The following is a 21,528-nucleotide window of genomic DNA, read 5'->3' as shown; positions in this document are numbered from 1 at the left end:
TATGTTTGTGTCCTCTTATATTTCCTTGAGCAGTGGTTTATAGTTCTCCTTGAAGAGATCCTCCACATCCCTTGTAAGTTGTATTCCTAGGTGTTTTATTTCTTTGTAGCAATTGTGAATGGGAGTTCACTCATGATTTGGCTCTCTGCTTGTCTATTGTTGGTGTATAGGAATGCTTGTGATTTTTGCACATTGACATTGTATCCTGAGACTTCGCTTAATTTGCTTATCAGCTTAAGGAGATTGTGGGCTGAGACGATGGGGTTTTCTAAATATACAATCATGTCATCTGCAAACAGAGACAATTTGACTTCCTCTTTTTCTATTTGAATACCATTTATTTCTTTCTCTTGCCTGATTGCCCTGGCCAGAATTCCAATACTATGTTGAATAGGAGTTGTGAGAGAGGGCGTCTTTGTCTTGTGATGGTTTTCAAAGGAAATGCTTCCAGCTTTTGCTCATTCAGTGTGATGTTGGCTGTGAGTTTGTCATAAATAGCTCTCTTTTTTTGAGATACCATCAATACCTAGTTTATTGAGAGTTTTTAGCATAAATGGGTGTTGAATTTTATTGAAGGCCTTTTCTGGATCTACTGAGATAATCACTTGGTTTTTATCATTGGCTCTGTTTATGTAATGGATTACATTTATTGATTTGCATATGTTGAACCAGCCTTGCATCCCAGGGATGAAACCAACTTGATCATGGTGGGTAAGCTTTTTGATGTGCTGCTGGATTCGGTTTGTTAGTATTTTATTGAGGATTTTCACATTGATGTTTATCAGGGATATTGATCTGAAATTTTCTCTTTTTGCTGTGTCTCTGCCAGGTTTTGTTATCAGGATGATGGTGGTCTCATAAAATTAGTTAGGAAGGATTCCCTCTTTTTTTTATTATTTGGAATAGTTTCAGAAGGAATGATACCAGTTTCTCTTTGTACCTCTGGTAGAATTTGGCTGTGAATCTGTCTGGTCCTGGGTTTTTTTTTTTTTTTTTTTGGTTGGTAGGCTATTAATTACTGCTTCAATTTCAGAACTTGTTATTGTTGTATTCAGGGATTCGATTTTTTCCTGGGTTAGTCTTGGGAGGGTGTATGCATCCAGGAATCTATCCATTTCTTCTAGATTTTCTAGTTTATTTGCATAGAGGTGTTTATAGTATTCTCTGACGGTAGTTTGTATTTCTGTGGGATCAGTGGTGATGTCACCTATATCATTTTTTATTGTGTCTATTTGATTCTTCTCTCTTTTCTTCTTCATTGGTCTGGCTAGAGGTCTGTCTGTTTTGTTAATCTTTTCAAAAATCCAGCTCCTGGGTTCGTTGTTTTTTTTTAAAGGGGTTTCTTTGTCTCTGTTTCCTTCAGTTCTGTTCTGATCTTAGTTATTTCCTGTCTTCTGCTATCTTTTGAATTTGTTTGTATTTGAGCAGTTTTTAGTGGAATAATAAAATTGATTTTGCCATAAACTGTGAAAATGTGGATAAATCATGTCTGAAACTCATTGAGATTGAGACTAAATCAAAACTAGTGTTTTATTTAGTACAATGGTGTCCAACCTTTTTGGCACAAGGGACTGGCTTTGCGGAAGACAGTTTTTCCCTGGATGACCTAGGGGGTTTCAGGATGAAACTCTTCCACTTCAGATAATCAGGCATTAGATTCTCATAAGGAGCAAGCAACCTAGATCTCTCTCATGTGCAATACACAATAGTGTTTATGCTCCCATGAGAATCTAATGCCACTCATCTGACAAGAGGCAGAGCTCAGATGGTAATTCTTGTACACCCACTACTTACCTCCTGGTGTGTGGCCTGGTTCCTAACAGGCCACAGACTGGTACTGATCTGCAGTCTAGGGGCTGGGAACCCCTGGTTTAGTAGAACTGTGGTAATATATGCATTAACTGTGATCTGAGTCATAGCTTAATCTCCCAAATTATAACTACTTAGCATATTTTATGTGAATATTATTTTTAGCTTATAAGTCAAATATAAGTCAATTACATCCCTGTACTACATGTTATAATGTAGATAACAAAAGTAACCAAATAAAAGACACTTTCTAGCCTCAATCCCACAATTTCCTTGAGTCAAAATGTTGAGGAGAAAGCCTATTATGGGACACACTCTCAGTTACTTACACCTTTTACCTGTTCAAAATAAAATAATTGTCTTAGTTTTGTGCAAATGAATGCTCATGCCTTAAATTAAGGTGTGTATAACATTCTTTTCTGGTTCCTTAAAGTTTCTTCTGCTTAGATTCCTTGTTTTAGAGTCTATGCCCCTCTGTGACAAATAGGTGGCGACAGCTTGGAGCAGGGCACCTAAACTAATCTCCCACAGTGATGAGGAGATATTTGTTTCTCAGTATTCATATTTCAGAAGAGATGGGTTCCAAGACCTTGAGCAAAACATTTCTGGCTTTTGAAGCTGGCAAAAAGCTTACCTAACCTTTGCAAAGATTGATATACATGTCGAAGGAGGAGAGGAAGGATTCATAGATATTAGGTTTCTTATGGAAATGCTTTAAAAAAGAGAGGAGGAGATGAAGTTTCTTTCCCTTTGGGCAACAGGGAAAATTCTAAATGTTTTTACTTACCTTCACAGTACCCAGGAACAAGGTGGACATGGGGCTAATGCTGTAGAGAACAGAGGAGGCAGAAGACAGCACCAGGAATAGGTCAAGTCTCAAAATCATCATGATATTACAGAGTCTCTTTCTTACACACCTGGGTGATATCATGAAGAGTGAGGGAGAAGAAAAGCTGAAGGTCTGGACATTTATCCTGTTGATATGGAGTTTTCTTAAAACTGCTTAAAGGATTAAATAGAATGGAATTTATCAGATTTGGTTAAATTATTTTTTCTCCTGATATCCAGTGGAGTAGGGGCCCATGGGGCGGGGGCGGGGGGGGGGGGGAACAGAAAGGTTTTGAGAGATGTAGAAATTACATTTTTTTTTTTTGCCAATTTGTGTTTAATGCATAGATTGTGCTCCTGTAGGATACCTTTCTGTAATTCACTGATACCATTGTTTTTAATTTGCATCATTGGCCATAGCTTGGCTCGTTTGTGTGAAAACCAAACCAAATCAAATCAAACCAAAGCATATGAAACCTTTTTAAGCATGGGAGGAGTATCTGATATATGCATGACCAAAATATGAGGTAAACATATATACTTAGAAGCTAATATCAAGTCTGGAGAATTGTAGTATACAAAGTATAAACTATATGTTTTTTATATATCTTAATATAAAAAATTATTAAGGCTTTGTTTGTTATTTTAACTTTTTTTTTTGTTTTTGACAGAGTCTTGCTCTGCTGCCTAGGCTGGAGTGCAGTGGCACAACCTTGGCCGACTGCAATCTCTGCCTCCTGGGCTCAAGCAATTCTCCTGCCTCAGTCTCTTGAGTAGCTAGGATTACAGATACGTGCCACCATACTTGGCTAATTTTTGTAATTTTAGTAGAGATGGGGTTTTGCCATGTTGGCCAGGCTGATCTCAAACTCCTGAACTCAGGTGATCTGCCCGCCTCGGCTGCCCAAAGTGCTGGGATTACAGAGGTGAACCACTGCACCTGGGTACCATTTTCCATTTTCCAGGGCTATCCTACCTGCACTAAAAATAAACAAATAATTACATTATCATACATATCCTACTATTTCAGAGAGGGGGAACAAATATTGCATATAAGTATTTGTTCAAAATTTGGCTCAAACAGATCTCAGAATTGGAAACTCTTCTTTGCTGTTAACATCAAAGACTCACAGACAAAAGGGTACAATTAGGCTAAATTTAATGGTAGAGAAAAGATTCTTAAACAGAATAGTACTTCAGCAAAAGAGAAAGACCTTTTTTCAGAACTGGCTACAAGAAAAAGAGCTCCCTTGGGCAATGCTTTTGGTACAATTATTTTAAGCTTCCCCTTAAACATGATGTGCTCTGGAAACTCATTGTGCCTGGAAATATCCGAACTGATGGAAATCCACATGAATGGCCTTTTCATCTTCCTGCGTTGAGTCCAAAACATGGGATGCTGGATGTAGCTGAACTTTTCCAGAGGACTGGGTTACTAAACCTATTTTCTTTCTAGAAGCAGTGAATCCAATTTCTTGAGAAGTCCAGAATAAATCGTATCAAAATGGCTGGAATTTTTATGTTAAAAGAATAATCACTGAGCTAGAAGCAGTGGCTCATGCCTGTAATCCTAACACTTTGGGAGGCTGAGGCAGGAGGATTGCTTGAGCCCAGGAGTTTGAGACCAGCCTGGGCAACATAGCAAGATTTCATCCCTCTAAAATACAAAAGTAAACTAAATGTAAAAAGAGCAGTAATTGGATTGTATGTACAGAGCTTTCCTCAGACTGTGTTAACGCCACAACAATTTAGAGAAAAAAAGGTCGTGCAGAGGTCTGAGGCTGCCTATTCTTAGGTAAGAGTCCTTGATTTGCCCTGTTTTATTTTGTTCAGAAATAGTAAGCAGATCTAAATTTATGTACAAAGCATCTTCCATTCTAGAATTTTGAGAATTCATAAAAAACAAATCACATTATTTTAATAAATTTTACACCAAAAAATTTCACTGCCACACTCAATGTCCTAGAAAAATCAAGAGACTGCTAATCAAACTTTGTTTTGGTTCTTAGGCAAATATGATTTTGTTATTTTAAAAAGTTGAACATTGCCTGTCAAGAAATATCTCACAACTTCAAACATTAGAAAAATTACTTTTGCTTAACTACTTCATTTAGAAAGTATTTTCTGGTAAATGTTAATTGTTATTATACTATATACTGAAGAGAACATATCCTGTCACTTACTGCCTAAATACCAGGATAAGTTCACAAACTCACATATTTTTTAAGTAATAAATGTTCAGATAGTCCAGACAAACAGGAGATAGGATTTAAAAGTAAATCCTGGACAGTGCAGAGTACTCAGTGGGAACTCAATGTTGACTGATGGCAGATCATCTGATACAGTTTGGCTGTGCCCCACCCAAATCTCATATTGAATTGTAGTTCTCATAATCTCCATATGTCATGTGAGGGACCCAGTGGGAGGTAATTGAATCATGGGGGTGGTTACCTCCATGCTGTTCTTGTTATAGTGAGTGACTTCTCACGAGATCTGATGGTTTTATAAGGGGTTTTCCACCCTCTATGCATGGCACTTCTCCTTGATGCTGTCATGTGAACAAGGATGTGTCTGCTTCCCTTTCTGCCATGATAATAAATTTCCAGAGGCCTCCTCAGCCATGCTGAACTAACTGTGAGTCAATGAAACCTCTTTCCTTTATAAATTATCAGTCTCAGGTATGTCTTTATTAGCAGCATGAGAACAGGCTAATACACCATCCTTTGCTAGGACCTATGTAGTAAAAAACAAAAACAAAAACAAAAAACCTTTGAGCAAAATACTTAAAATGTAAAATAAAAGTTAGATGGTAGAGCTACTTTTGATTATTTTCTCAAAGAACATTTGTAATTTCATTCCAAATTCTGCTTCTAAGGGACTAGAACTCACTGATGCTGTTACTCAAAGCCCAACATTAACTTTGAAAATAAAATAGGCCTTAAAATTTTTAAGCCAGGTGAAGAGAGATTCTACACTTAATTTTTAACGAATACCACTCCTGAGAAAAATTTTTAAATGGAATAGGAAGTAGTGAGAGACAAGACTGGAAACACGATTTGAGGCATATGACAAAACCACATTTGACACCAGGCTCTGTGGCACAAACTCTATTCTATGCAGAAAAGGCAACTATCAAAGATTTTTCAATGAGCAAAAGAGGAAAAGGGTAGGAACAATATTTTAGGAATAACAGTCTGGGCTTTAGAGACCCCAAACCCTTGATTTCAGTTCTATGTTTAACTTAGGCATGGAAAGAAATTGGTCAACTATGAATCTCAAATGCATTCTGCTGTCTCACTTCTGCCAACCCATTAAGGCATCTTTACTGTATTTAAATATTCCGACTTCATGCTCATGTTAATATCCTTGAACTTGACACCCACCCCCTTGGTATATACTATATTTTAAATTGTATTTGCAAATCCTGCCATTTCTTTAGCTCCATTTAAGCCTCACCTCCTCCAAGGAATTTTTCTCATCCCCCGTTTCCCACAGGGACCAGGGATTTCTTTCTTTAGATAACTCCAATAACTCTTAGCTGGGTCATTCTCATAATGTTGATCACAAACGGCCTTGTAGTATGGCCTTCTGTATGTGTTATCTCATTTCTACAGTGTCCTTGAGCCAAAGGACTGTGACTTACTTATGTGAATTGGATACAACTCCTACCCCAACATTGAGTTACACACAGTATTTCAGTTTGGTAGATTCTCTTCATTACTCTGTACGTTCATGCTATCTGTAATAAGGTAGCTTTAATTTTCTCTAAAGAAGATTATAATTCAGTACTAAGGAACAAGTGATAACACTATATTTGCAGTTCCTCCCATCAAGAGGTGGAGTCTATTTCTCTACTCTTTAAATCTTGGTTTGGCCATATGACTTGTTTTGACTAACAGGACATTAGCAAGCATGGTATGAGCAGAGTCTGACAAATGCTTGTGTACTGGGACTTGTTCTTTACCTTAGTGCGTTTGGAACCCAGCTGTCATGTGAAAAAGCCCAGCTGGACACTGGAGACATGTGTCCCAGTCACTCTGTTACCACAGCTGACCACCAGACATGCAAGACCAACCCCTGGCCAATCTGCCAATCTGCCAGCCAGCTGCAATAGCATGAGTGAACCCTGGTGAGACTAGCAGGGGAACTGCTTAGTGACACCCAGGTGAAATTGCTTGACATACAGAATCATCAGCTAATAAATGATTATTTTTAAGCTTCTAAGTTTAGAGATGTTTTATTACGTAGCAAAAATCAAAGCAGGATATTAAAAAATCTCGTTTTCATATATATTTGACAGAAAGCTTACTGTGCTTTAAGGAAGAGCATCTTGGGCCAGAATTAAATTCTAATTCCTTGATGAATCTAAGTAAAAACAAAGAAACAAGCAAACAAACAACAACGGGAAATCTACCACCCTGGCAAACTCATTAAGTCAAATTAACCAGGAGTTCTCAACTCCTGGGCCATAGACCAATACTGGTCCATGGCCTGTTAGGAACCAGGCTGCACAACAAGAGGTCAGAGACAGGCGAGTGAGCATTACCACCCGAACTCCGCCTCCTGTCAGATCAGCAGTGGCATTAGATTCTCACAGGAGTGCAAACCCTATTGTGAACTGCACATACGAGGGATCTAGGTCACACGCTCCTTTTAAGAATCTAATGCTTGATGATCTGAGGTGGAACATTTTCATTCCAAAACCATCCCCCATCCCCTAGTCATGGAAAAATTGTCTTCCATGAAACCAGTCCTTGGTGCCAAAAAGGTTGGGGACTGCTGAAATAAACTGTTAGATTCCATCACTAAATGACAGGAACAGCTTCTTCCCTCTCTTCCTAGAAGGAAAAATAGAAATAAAAGCAGTATTCTATTTTATTTATGTGCAAGAAAAGGATAGAATTTCAGCTTCCCATTCAGCTGATGTGATTGTTTCTTTTTGACTGTAAAATGCTTTAACAACAGACCACATAAACAGAGCTCACAGAGTCTAGGCACTAAGCCAAGAGCTCCTCATAGATGATCTTGTTAAATTCTCCCTGTGATTCTATGAAGAGCACTGCTCTGATGTTCATGTTAAAGGCGAAGAAATTGGATTTCAAGTGCTTGAACAACTTGCCCAAGAGAATATTTAACTAATAAAGTTGTGAAACTGTGATTCAAACCCAGGAAGCCTAGATTCTTAGTCAAGAGTTTACATTCTTAAAGAAAGTGCTATACTACCACCCAAGTAAAAAGCTAAAACAAAACACCTTATGAGGACTGCTTTATATTTTAATATCCTACTTCGGATAATAATAAGGGATAGCTTCACTTTCATTTCAACTGTAACTCATAAACCTTGGAGCTAAAAAGAAAAGCTGTAATCATTAGGCTACTTTCACATCGAGTACTGTAATTTTCCACTTCCCACTATTTTAAATTATTACCATTGTCTCCATGTGTAAGAATTTAGTCATAGCAAGGAATAATGTTTCTTTACAGTAATAAAGCCCTTGTGAAGATCAGACTATCAGAGAAAAGGGTCTCTTCTGTTCCAGAAGAATCACAGTAGAATTCGAAAGCATGAGATTAAGGGAGTTTAAGAGGTTTACACATCCACACAGTACCCATAAACACAAACCTGAGCACCATAGAATCCACTTGTAGTTCAAATTACTAAGTGAATCAGTAAACTAGCGTATTTGAAGTGCTCTGCCTATTATAAAGTGCTATACAAATGTTGATTGTTTTTTCTAAATCAATTCTTCAGAAGTGTAGACATTATAGGAAAATAAGATGGAAAGGCCGTAATGCTAACAGAGATTACACTTTATTGTTGATTGTATTATGAGATTCTGCTTTATGGCAAATACTCCTGGGAATATGTTTAGCCACCTTTAGTTCATGTGACTACCTGATGTCAGTCTAACAACCCTATTTGTGTGACAAACCGCATGCTTGAGTCAGTTGCAGAGCTCTATGTAATGTTATAAAACAGAGGTTTGGTTTTGTTTTTTTCCAAGATAATTGATTAGAGGTTTTCAGTGTGCCTTAGCTGCTTGGAAATAGCAAAATCAGTCATAAAGATCAACTCTGTGAGCTTTAATTCAAGAAGGAAAACAGGAATCCACCAGAATAGTGAAGGACATCTCATCCCAGGTCCCAGAGAGGAGAAGGCGGGCAAGCTGCCCCGATGATGGCATTTGTCTGACAAAAGTGAGTGAAGCCCCAGAACGGGACAGGAGGAGGTAGAAAGCCTCCCTCTGTGATTCACCTTTGCACTGGGAATCCATACAACCCAGGCTAAGGAAGAGCACTTTGTTTCTCCAAAGCCTTGGCACCAACTTGGGGAGAGGCTTGGAGACACTGAAAGGAAAGGACACCAGATAAAGCTGCAGGCAGTTTCCCAGGCCTGAGTTGGAGACTGTGGCACCATTTTTAATCTGGGTGCATAAAACATCAGTCATTATTTGGTAGCCTGGCACCATGGCCATGCAGCATTTTAGTCTTGGACTAGAGATTGGAGCACCTGCTCCGGAGCTGAGTAGGAGCCTTCACAGTCAGAATTGAGTGACAAGTATGGAAAAGAGCCAAGCTGTAGGAACTGGAATTGTTCTCTCCCCAGTTGCAGGTCTGGTGCAGGAGGAGAAGGCCAACAGCCAGTTTCTCCTTGGTGAGAAGATGTGCAGCCAGGGCCAGTTTGGGGACCTGGAACTGATCTACATGTGCCATTGCTGGGTGCCCCAGCCTGCTCCCCTGAGATTGTGATGTAGTAGAGCCCTTTCTGCTCCACGCACAGGCTGATCTCCAAGCATTCAGAGCACTCGCTCTTCTGGATCAGCATCCTGAGCTGCTCCACCTTTCCTGTGCACAGATTTGGATGCCATGGGGCCTCTTCTGTTCCATATCCAGGCAGATCTCCAGGCAGTTAGAGCACCCCCTTGATGGAATCAGCAGCTTGAGCCACCCTACCCTTCCTGTACATAGAATGTGGTGCAGCAGGGCCCTCTCCACTTTACTTCCAGCAGATCTCCAGGCATTTGGATCTCCCACCCACCTAGACCAGCAGCCTGAGTTGCCCAGTCATCCTACACATAGATTGTGGTGCAATGGTGCCATCTCTGCCCCATGTCCAGGCTGATCTCTAAGCATTTGGAGTGCATCACCTGCATAAGCAGCCTGAGCCACTCCACCCTCCCTATGCAGACATTGTAGTGGAATGGGGCCCTCTAAACTCCATGCTCAGGCAGAGCTCCAGGCATCTAGAGCAGTCATTCTCCTAGATTTGGAATTTAGGTGACTGCATTCCCTGTGCCGAGAACTTGAAGCCAAAGAAGTTCCTCTTCAGCCCCAAGGCACACCTAGACACACCTCTGGGCACTTGGTGGCTGTGCTCTGGACCTCCCTTGGTGCTGGTGCTTGTGCCTGCCATTGGGTGACTTGTAAGCAGGCCTGATCTAGCCCCAACGATCTTTATCCCTCAGCTATGGTGCTGAATAGGGTGCTCAGGCCACTGTGAACTCCACAGATCTGCCATTTGCCCCCAGAAACAGAGACCTTCTCCAGTAAACAAGGATTAAACATATACCCATCTATGTTGGCCACATCTGGCTCTTACTCATTAGAACCATTAACTTGTCTGTAGGTTGAACTGCCCAACATAAAACTGGCTGACAGAAGTGCATAGAGATATTGAAACAAAGGCAAAAGATCCTACCCTACATTCTCTACAGTCATATCCCCTAGGGAGAGGGGGAAAAGGGAAGAAAATAGTAACGCAGGAAATGAGAGAAAGGAAAAAAAATCCTATCTGCATGAAAATAATGACAAAATTTAGAAGTGTCAGTGGCCTCAGATGAGAAGGAACCAGTGCACAAATTCTAGCACCATGAAAAATCTGAGTGCTGTGACACCATCAAAGGATCACACTAGCTATCCAGCAACAGTCTCTAATCAAAACGAAAATTCAGAAAGGAAGGATGAAGAATTCAAAGCGTGGATTACAAGGAAGCCCAATGAGATCCAGGACAAGGTTGAAAATCAACACAAAGAAACTTCTAAAGCAATCTAGGAAATGAAGGCAGAGATAAACATCTTAAAAACAAATCAATCAAGTGAGTTTTTCAACTCACTTAAGGAATTTCAAAATACAACTGAAACCTTTATCAATAGACTAGCCCAAACAGAAAAAAGAATTTAAAGCTAGAAGACTGATCTTTTAAACTAACTCAGTCAGAAAATAAAGAAAAAAGAATTTTAAAAATGAATGAGATCTTCAAGAAATATGGGATTATGTAAAGCAACCAAACCTATGAATTAATGGCATTCTTAAGAGAAGAGAAAAAGTAAACAACCTGGAAAATATATTTGAAGGAATAATCAAATAAAATATTTCCAGTTTTGCCAGAGAGGTAGACATTTGGTACAAGACATCCAGAGAACACCTGCAAGATACTATACAAAATGAACATCACCAAGGAATATAGTCACCAGACTGTCCAAGGTCAATGCTAAATAAAAAATTGTAAAGGCAACAGAAAAGATCAGGTCACACACAAAGGGAACCCAATAAGACTAACAGAAAACTTCTCAGCAGAAATCTTTCAAGCTACAACAGTTTGGGGGCCTATTTTCAACATTCTTAAATAAAAGAAATTCCAAACAAGAATTTTATATTCCACCAAACTAAGCTTCAGAAGTGAAAGAGAAATAAAATCTTTTCCAGACATGCAATTGCCAAGGCAATTCATCACTACTAGACTGGCCTAACAAGAGTCCCTCAAGAGAGGTCTAAACATGGAAAAGAAAGAACAATACCCACTACCACAAAAACACACTTAAGTACATAGTCCAGAGATGCTATAAAGCAATTATACAATACAAACTACAAAGCAACCAACTAATGACTCCGTGATAGGATCCAAACCTCATATACTAATATTAACTTTGAATGTATATGGTCTAAACACCCCAATTAAAAGGCAAAGAGTGGCAAGTTGGATAAAAAAAAGGAAGAGCCATTCATTCTGCTGTCTTCAAGAGATCCATCTGACATGCAATAAAACCCATAGTCTCAAAGTAAAAGGGTGAAGAAAAATCTATCACTCAAATGGAAAACAAAAAAGAACAGGAGTCACTATTCTTATATCAGATAAAATAGACTTTAAACTTACAGCAGTAAAAAAGGACAAAGAAAGGCATTACGTAATTATAAAGAATTCAATACCACAAGAAGACTTAACTATCCTAGATATATACCCCCCCAACATTGGAGCACACAGATTCATAGAACAAGTACTTTTAGACATACAAAAAGACAGTCACACAATAATAGTGGGGGACTTTAACACCCTCACTGACAACATTTGACGGGTCATCAAGGCAGAAAACTAACAAAGAAATTCTGATCTTAAATTTGACACTTGACCAATTGGACCTAACAGACATTTATAGACTACTCCACCCATCAGTCACAGAATATACATTCTGCTCATCTGTACATAGAGCATACTCTAAGATTGACCACGTGCTCAGCCATAAAGCAATAAATAAATTCAAAAATTCAAAACTATACTAACCATACACTCAGACCACAGTAGAACAAAAATAAAAATCAATATCAGGACGATCTCTCAAAGCCACACAATTACATAAAAATTAAACAACTCTCTCCTGAATGACTTCTGGTAAACAATGAAATTAAGGCAGAAATCAAAAAAGTTTGAAATAAATGGAAACAGAGATACAACATATCAAAATTTCTAGGATGCAGCAAAAGCAGTGTTAAGAGGAAATTTAATAGCTCTAAATACCTACATCAAGAAGTTAGAGAGATCTCAGATTAATGATCTAACATCACACTTAGAGGAACTAGAAAAGTAGGAGTAAGCTAACCCCAAAGCTAGCAGAAGAAAAGAAATAACTAAAATCAGAGTGGAACTGAATGAAGTTGAGACAGAAAAAATCCATACACAGAATCAACAAACCAAAAGTTGACTCTTTGAAAAGAGAAATAATGTTGATAGACTGCTAAGTAGATTAACAAAGAAAAAGGAGAGAAGATAAAAATAAACACAATCAGAAATGACAAAGGTGACATTACAACTGATACCACAGAAATACAAAGAAGTCCCAGAGATTATCATGAACACTTCCATGCACACAAACTAGAAAATCTAGACTAAATGGATACATTTCTGGACACATACATCCTCCCAAGACTGAACCAAGAAGAAATCGAATCCTTGAACAGACCAATATTGAGTTTTGAAATGGAGTCGTTCATAAAAATCCTTCCAACCAAAAGAAACCCTGGACCAGATGGATTCACAGCTGAATCCTACCAGATGTGCAGAGAAGAGCTGGTACCACTTCTACTGAAACTATTCCAAAAAATCAAGAAGAGACTCCTCCCTAATTCATTCTTTGAAGCCAGCATCTCTCTGATACCAAAACCTGACAAAGATACAACAACAAAATAAGAAAACTACAGGCCAATATTCATGATGAACATAGGCAAAAAGAAAAAAAAAATCCTCAGCAAACCAAATCCAGCAGCACATCAAAGAGTTAATTCACCATGATCAAGTAGACTTTATTCCTGTGATGCAAGGTCAGTTTAGAACACACAAATCAATAAATGTGATTCACCACATAAACATAATTAAAAACAAAAACCATCTGATTATCTCAATAGACTCAGAGAAAGCTTGTGATAAAATCCAACATCCCTTAATGATATAAACCCTCCAGAAAGTAAGCATCAAAGGAACATACCTCAAAATAATAAGAACCATCTATCACAAACCCACAGTAAACATCATACTAAATGGGCAAATACTAGAATCATTCCCCTTGAGAACTGGAATAAAACAAGTATGCTCATTCTCACCACTGCTATTCAACATAGTAATGGAAGTCTTAGCCAGAACAATTAGCAAGAGAAAGAAATAAAAGGCATCCAAATAGGAAAGTAAAAATTCAAATTATCTCTCTTTGCTGATGATATGGCTTTATACTTAGAAAACCCTAAAGACTCCATCAAAAGGCTCCTAGTCTTGACAAACCACTTTAGTAAAGTTTCAGGATACAAAATTTATGTACAAAATTAGTGCTATTTCTATATATCAATAGTGTTGAAGTTGAGATCCAAATCAAGAACACAATCCTATTTATAATAGCCAGAAAAAAAGAAAGAAAACCTTATGAATACACCTAACCAAGGAGGTGAAAGACCTCTAAGAAAGAGCTACAAAATTGCTGAAAGAAATCAGAGATGAGACAAAAAAATGGAAAAACGTCTCACACTCATGGATAGGAAAAAAAAAAAATCAATATTATGAAATAGCCATACTGCTCAAAGAAGTCTACAGATTCAATGCTATTCCTATCAAACTATCAATCTCGTATTTCACAGAACTCAAAGTGTTGTAAAAGTCATATTAGACCAAAAAAGAGCTCTAACAGCCAAAGCAATCCTAAACAAAAAGATCAAAGTTGAAGGCATTACATTACTCAACTTCAAACTATACTATAAGAAGACAGTAACCAAAAAAGCATGGTACGGGTACAAAAGTAGACACATAGACCAATGGAACATAATAGAGAACTCAGAAATAAACCTAAACACCTACAGCCATCCAATCTTTGACAAAGTTGGAAAAAATAAGCAATGGGGATAGGAGTCCCTATTCAATAAATGGTGCTGGGATAGCATCAAAATGCAAGGTCTGAAAAATACCTCAAACATTAGTCTTAGGTTTTACAATTGCGATGTTATCTAAAAGAGAAATTGGGGAGGTTACAAATCTTTTGACCTCTGGCTACATTACTCTTGAACCACAATTCTAATTTTGTGGCCAGTTTGTTAGTTTTACGAAGGTGGTTTTTATATCCAAGCAAGGAGAGGGTTAGTTTTGGGAAGGGACTAATATCTTTGTTTTTAAAGTTAAACTATAAACTAAATTCCTTCCATAGTTAACTTAACCTATGCCCAGGAATGAGCAAAGACCATTAGCTTGTGAGGTTAGAAGCAAGGTGGAGTCAGCTATGTCAGATTTGTCTCACTTTCATAATTTTTCAAAGGTGGTTTCATTCCAGCTATTGTCACCTCTTTGTGTGTGTGTGTGTGTGGTTGTTGTTGTTTTGCCTATATGCCTCTCCTTGCTTCCATTTTCACTTTGATACTTGTACGTGCCAGATTTGAGACCTTGGGTTGCCCCGAGAGGGAGAAAAGATATTTTTACTACCACATCCTGCCATCTCTGTGACCGGATATATAAGATCATTAGACAGTAACAGATGCTGAGGTGGCTGCGAAGCCTGTGAGCTTAAAATGGATTAGGATGAATAACCATAGCACCATTTGTTAGGGTTCAAAGCTTCAGGGCCCAGGGAAATTCTCTGGTGTGGAGAGAAGGAGGATAGCAGGCCCACCAACCCAGAGGTCAGTGGGCACTGAGAAGTTGCTGGTGGGTGCTCTGTCCTCTACCCTTCAGGTACTCCCCACCAAGGGGCAGAAGCTCAGAAATATGTGCAACCTGTTTCCTGGAGATAAATGACCCTAGGGATGATTCACACCTTATTTGCCTCCTTCTGCTCATTTTCATATTACCCGTCAGTTCAGATTCATATGCTGTTTGCTGCTTAAAGCCTTATTTCCTAAAATAATGAGAACACAAACATTTTCTATACTTTTCCAGTGTTATGGCTGTATTTATGGGCTTATTTTATTTTATACCTGTGGGTAGAGTTCAATTATATCCCTGTCTTTTTCAGATATATAAAAAATAGGGCTTTCTTTATGATTCAAGATAGCTCTCTACAATGACAAGAGCAGGGAAATAAATCAAAGGGATGAGAAAAATACTCATAGAGAAATGATGTTCTGGACAGGAGGGTCCCCATTTTATGAGCATCAGAGTAGATGGATTTCACCTAGGTCTAGAGGGGAAACAAATGGGCTGATGGCTTGTGATCTCTCTCTCTTTTTAAAGAAAACATTTGCTGAGTTCTTAAAGTACACAATGTTTCTGAAGACAACTGTGCAATATTTGGGGTACGAATACAAGCACAGAAAAAAACAACAAAGCAATTATTTTTTATTCTGTGAAGTCTCTTGGGATACAAAAAATATTTGCTTTTTCCTCAACACGATTTATCAAGATAAATCCATTTGGATTACAACATGAGAGAGAAAGAGAATTATTCAAGCCAATTAAGGCTAAGGAGAAAATTAGGCATCAAAAAGTTTTCTGTCATTCTGTCCTCCTAAAATAGAATGTTAGATAAAAAAATCTCTTCAAGAAGGCATTAAATACAATGTAGAGAACTTGAATAATGAAATTGGGAAAAAACAGTGAAGCCCAATATAATCCAATATCTGGTTATCAGTAGAATGAGAATTGTAGAACTGACTTCACAGAGTTTTAAATGTTTAACATCACAATGAACCAAGGATACAGTAAACAGTGCCCTAAAGTCTAGGGAGGAGTTGGGATACATTTTCTCCAGCTATTACTATTACAGGTATAATACAGTAGACCATTCACCTTGTAAAAATTAAAATGTTACAGGTAAGGCTAAATTCTTTTCTGCCTACTTCCTCAAATCCTAGTGCCCTCTGCACAGGAAAAATTTGTGAGCATTCTTGAATATATTTACTCATGCAGTCACAAACATTTAGTACATGTAGAAAATATATACTATTTTGGGGAAATATGTATTTTTAACAAACACAATGATTACATTCTATATGTGTAGTTTTGCAACTGCTTTTTTCCCTCAACAGTCTGTGTTCAAGATCTTCCATGTCAGTATGCATAAGTGTATCTTATATAATACATATCTCATATTATCCACTTAAACATCAGCTGTTGTAAAGATGTGCTTATTTGGCCATTCTTATATTGGTGAACATTTAGCGTGTTGCCAATCTCACTCTTACATACCTTGAACATAGAAAACAGAATTATCAGAACATAAGATATGCCCCATATAGAATCCTGTTAGCTGGCTATGAGAATACACATTTACCTATACTCTCTGCTACAGCTGATAATGTCAAACAATTTTTTTTTTTTTGCCAACCTGAAGGGTATAACAAGAGTAAGTGATTGTTTAATTTTCATTTTCTTGATTTCTAACGGAATCGAGCATTGTTTTCTATATGATTAATGCCCTATTTGTGTTTCCCTTCTGTGAATTGCCCACTCAGGTTTTTTTGGTCCATTTTTACATTAGATTGTTTGTACTTCCTTCCATTTTTAGAGAATTTTCCTCTGTCTATCCAAAAACCAATATTTTATCTATCATATGTTGATATATCGTCTCTTAGTCTTCCATTAAAAAAACTTTCTGTATATTATTCGTCATATTATAAAAGTTTTATTTTAAAGTAGTCAATTTACCAATTCTTTCTCTTATGACTTAAAAAAAATCCTAAGAAGGATCTATCTACTCAATTTCATGCATGCATTTTCATTTATTTGTTTTGAACACTTTTATACACTTTTTTTTTCTTTTTCTTTTTTTTTTTTGAGATGGAGTCTAGCTCTGTTGCCCAGGCTGGAGTGCAGTGACGTGATCTCAGCTCACTGCAAGCTCTGCCTCCGGGGTTCACGCCATTCTCCTGCCTCAGCCTCCTGAGTAGCTGGGACTACAGGTGCCTGCCACCACACCTGGCTAATTTTGTTTTTGTATTTTTAGTAGAGATGGGGTTTCACCATGTTAGCCAGGATGGTCTCGATCTCCTGACCTCATTATCTGCCCACCTCGGCCTCCCAAAGTGCTGGGATTACAGGCGTGAGCCACCACGCCTGGCCAAACACTTTTATACACTTTTTAATCTTACCCTAGGATTTTAATCTAGTTGTAATTTACTTTGTAATTAGCATGAAAAAATGATATATTTTATTTCTTTTTACCAATGGATACCCAGTTGATATAACACCACTTATTACATAATTGTCTACCTACAGATTTGAAATGTCATTTTTAGCGTATACTAAATTTCCATATACAGTATATGTATACTTTCTGTTCCATTGCAAAGATCCACTTACCTATTCTTACTTCAGTACTATATTGCTTGTTACTCCACCTTATAATAAAGTTTGGTTTTAGAAATTAAAGAACTAGAATTTATTTTTTATTTCCAAAATTACCTTGATTACTGCTCTGCATTGACTCTTACATATTAATTTTAGCGTGATACTGCTAAGTTATATAAAAAATAGGTTGGGGATTTTTATTAGAATTGCATTGAATTTACAGATAAATTTGTGGACAATTGAATGTTTACAAATATTGAATCTTGTCCCTCATAATCTGATATACTTTTCAGTAAAAATTTACAGTGTCTTGCACATTTTTGTAAATTCATTTGAAGTACTTTACAGTTTTGTTGTTGTTGCAAATGGCATTTTAAAAATTACTTTTTCTTCAGGTATATAGGATAGGATAGGATAGTACCTTTTAAATCTTTTTTCATAATAGAACTTATTCTTTTCAATGCTGAGAAAATCTCTTTAAAGCTTTAGAAGGGTGGACAGAAATGCATACAAGCATTTTTTTCATCAAGATGTCAGGTCTATTCTCCCCAGTGTTTGAGTAGCCCTGGAGTTGCCTATTGCTCAAATTGTTTTAAATGCAGCTTCTGCTGCTCCTCTGATCTCTCATATGAAGGTGTTCTGACATTTAAATCAAACAAGGCCAAATAGATATCAATCTTACATGCACTAACCTTAAATGTAGATATATTTTTAAAACAAACCAGTAAATACATATTGAAAACCTTTTATGCAAGACACAGTTACTGTGAAGTATATAAAGATGAATAAAATGTTTCCCCTATGCTCGGGTGCTTACAACAGAGTTAGCAGTGGATATGTTTTGAAGTTCAGTGACCACAAATTCAGTAAGATAATAATAATAGCTAACACTCAAAGAATGAGCATTATATGCCAGAAATACATATTACTTTAATCTTTATGAAATGCCCATGCATGGGGCATTATTATTCTCCTCATTTTAGAGATGAGTCCTCTTTCTATAGGAGTATATAATAAAGAATTTGGGTGACTCTTCCTGTGTGACCTGAGCCCCTTCCTGGTCCCATTGTCTCCTGGAGTCACAGCCTCTCAGCCATTGGTGCCATATTGTCTGCCCTGCTTGTTGGAGAGGGTCTTGCCAGAATGCTTTTTGCCTGGCTGCTGCAGGGCAGCCTCTGGACACGGGGAAGGACAGGGACACGAGGAAGGACTGGGACATAAAACAAGAGAAGGATGCTTCTCTTGGGGAGGCTGCGGTTCTGGGAGGCAATCAGGGAGTCAGTGGTAAACTTAACCCTGGATCTTCCAGGCAGGAGCTGTTCACCAAACCAGAGCATCTTCAAGAAAACAGTGGACATTTGATTTCTAAAACCAAAGACCCACAGGAAGCAGCATGGAAACATCCTGTGACAATTCAAGAGAACATGTTCCTGCTCGACAGATTTCAGACACAGAAGCTCTAGTTACCTTTGAAACTGGTAACTTGAGTTATTCTGAAGTTTCAAGAAATGAAAGACTTGAATCTCCTATAGCAGAATGGGTATTCTGGAAAAGGACAAGAGACATCTGCTAAAGCAGCTACATGTTTTGCAGAGAAGTTGCCTTCTAGCAACTTGCTCATAGACAGAGCCAAAGAAGTGAGCCTAGCACAATTGGACTTAGTTGACTATGAGAAGGAACTCTTCTAGGGGAGATGTTGGTTTCGGTGGCAGTCTTGAGGCTCCAGGGTTAAACCTAAAGCAGGAAATGGATAATGGCAGAAGTACTCTAGTGGAAGAAAGAGTGCACGGAAAACAAAGAGGGTAGTAGCAATATCTTCAGAGTCTCAGCAAGTTAGTGTCAGGTTCTAGATCCATTATATCATAAGTACTGATGTGCAATTCATTGCAAACTGGAAACCATGAGGGCCTTAGAAGATGGAATACTTACATCACACCTTACTATTGCAAGGGTGCATTCTAGACTCATATTGTTTTCCTGCCAGCAGGTGCAGTGGTGGAATGGAAGTTTGTGTTGGTAGAGAATGGGAAAGTTATCTGCTGGGAAAAATGCTGCAGTGGATTCCTAGAGAATGGCCACGAGGATAAAGTGGTTCACGCGTGGTGGGGATTCACTCATTGAGTTTGCCTAGTATTGCAGAGGCTGTAGAAGAGTGTGGGAGATGCTGAGGTTGTGAAGTGCACTGAATAATTTAAAATAAGATAAAGACAGTGTGACTCCAAATTCAGCCATCTAAGTTGTTTTAGATTTGCCAGTGGCATTTGTCTAATGTGCAGAAAAAATATATTAATATACACACACATGTGCAGATAATGCTTCCAGTGAGTATGAACTTTTTGTCCCCCTCTAGTATCATTGAATGATGAATTTGTACTGAATCGTGATTACTTTAGGGTTTGATCTTCCTGGGGAGTGACTTGGCTAAGCTTCGGGTAAGGACTGTGGTCACGGAGCAAAAAAACTAACCAGCTGCAAATAAACTAACCAGCTGGAGCAAAGAAACTAACCAGTTGCACAGGGTTCAAGCTTGAGCCTTTGGGTGATCCTTAGACCACGGTAGCAAAATAAAGCTCACTCAAACATAGCTGATCTCCTATTGATACACTTTGAGAAACACTCTTTACTACATGCACATTTTATATTAAAAAATAATATGGAACTGTGATCAGAAAATAATGTGATCTAGATGTGATTAATAAGGATATGAAGAGATACTCCAAGACTTCCCAACATTTTTCGCTTGATTTTACATGCCAGGCACGGGTTTGAAGGTAGCAAGTATGTCTTTGTCTTAATGATCTAAGGCTGATAGAGAAACCAGGGGCCTAATCAGAACCAGTCATGATGGAAGTCAGGCACAGGAGCAGCCCATGAGGAAAGGGAACATGAATGGGATTAGGGACTGGGCTGAGTGAGGTGGCTTGAGTGACACCTCTTAGAGGACTGGGAAGTATAGGTACAGCCTGACTGCAGAGAGGGACGCACCCATCATTTACCCACGGGAGCCTCTGTGGGACCATCTCTCTCCCACCCTCACTCCCCTGTCCCAGTAGATTTGGAAGGATGGACGGTCCTGTAGCAATCATTTCCGTCCATCACCCTTCCCTCTCCTTTCATACAAGTAGCTATCTTGGCTAACAAATTTATACAGAATTGGCCAGGCACAGTGGCTCACACCAGTAATCCCAGCACTTTGGGAGGCTGAGGTGGGCAGATCATGAGGTCTGAAGATCGAGACCATCCTGGCCAACAAGGTCAAACCCCGTCTCTACTAAAAATACAAAAATCAGCTGGGCGTGGTGGCACGTGCCTGTCATCCCAGGTACTTGGGAGGCTGAGGCAGGAGAATTCCTTGAACCTGGGAGGTGGAGGTTGCAGTGAGCCAAGATTGTGCTACTAAACTCCAGCCTGGAGACAGAGCTAGACTCCGTCTCAAACAAACAAACACACAAACAAAAACAAATTTATACAGGATAGTAATACAGAAGTACACCTTTGCTCTGAGAAGAAATACAGCATACATTTAAACTTTAAGTTTTTATAACTGAACAAATAAAAGCTGAGTTTTAATATCTTTTAAAAAACAAAACCAAACAACTACAACAACAAATAATTTGGCTAGCATTTGTCCCCCATTCCTGGGAAGGGGCCTCTAAACTCTGGACATTTCCTTGAGTGGTAGCATTATCTATGTTATTCATGGTGGGCCCCTCAGATCACACCTGATAGTTTATGCTAATGTGGTGACTCAGCATGGGGGCTGGACACACTGGAAAGACCAATCCTATGATTACAGGTTTGGGGCTTTGAGGCCAACCTCTAGGGAAGGGAGAAGAATTGAAGATTGAGTTTAATCACA

General features: G+C 38.4%; 1 pseudogene; it reads left to right on the top strand.

Annotated features, from left to right (window-relative positions):
* Window positions 1-9,198: 9,198 nt before the first annotated feature.
* Window positions 9,199-19,790, top strand: LOC100423369 (starch-binding domain-containing protein 1 pseudogene; annotated as a pseudogene).
* Window positions 19,791-21,528: the final 1,738 nt, after the last annotated feature.

Source organism: Macaca mulatta, chromosome 11, assembly GCF_049350105.2.
Source record: "Macaca mulatta isolate MMU2019108-1 chromosome 11, T2T-MMU8v2.0, whole genome shotgun sequence".
Lineage (NCBI taxonomy): Eukaryota > Metazoa > Chordata > Mammalia > Primates > Cercopithecidae > Macaca > Macaca mulatta.
This window is presented reverse-complemented; position numbering and strand designations above follow the sequence as displayed.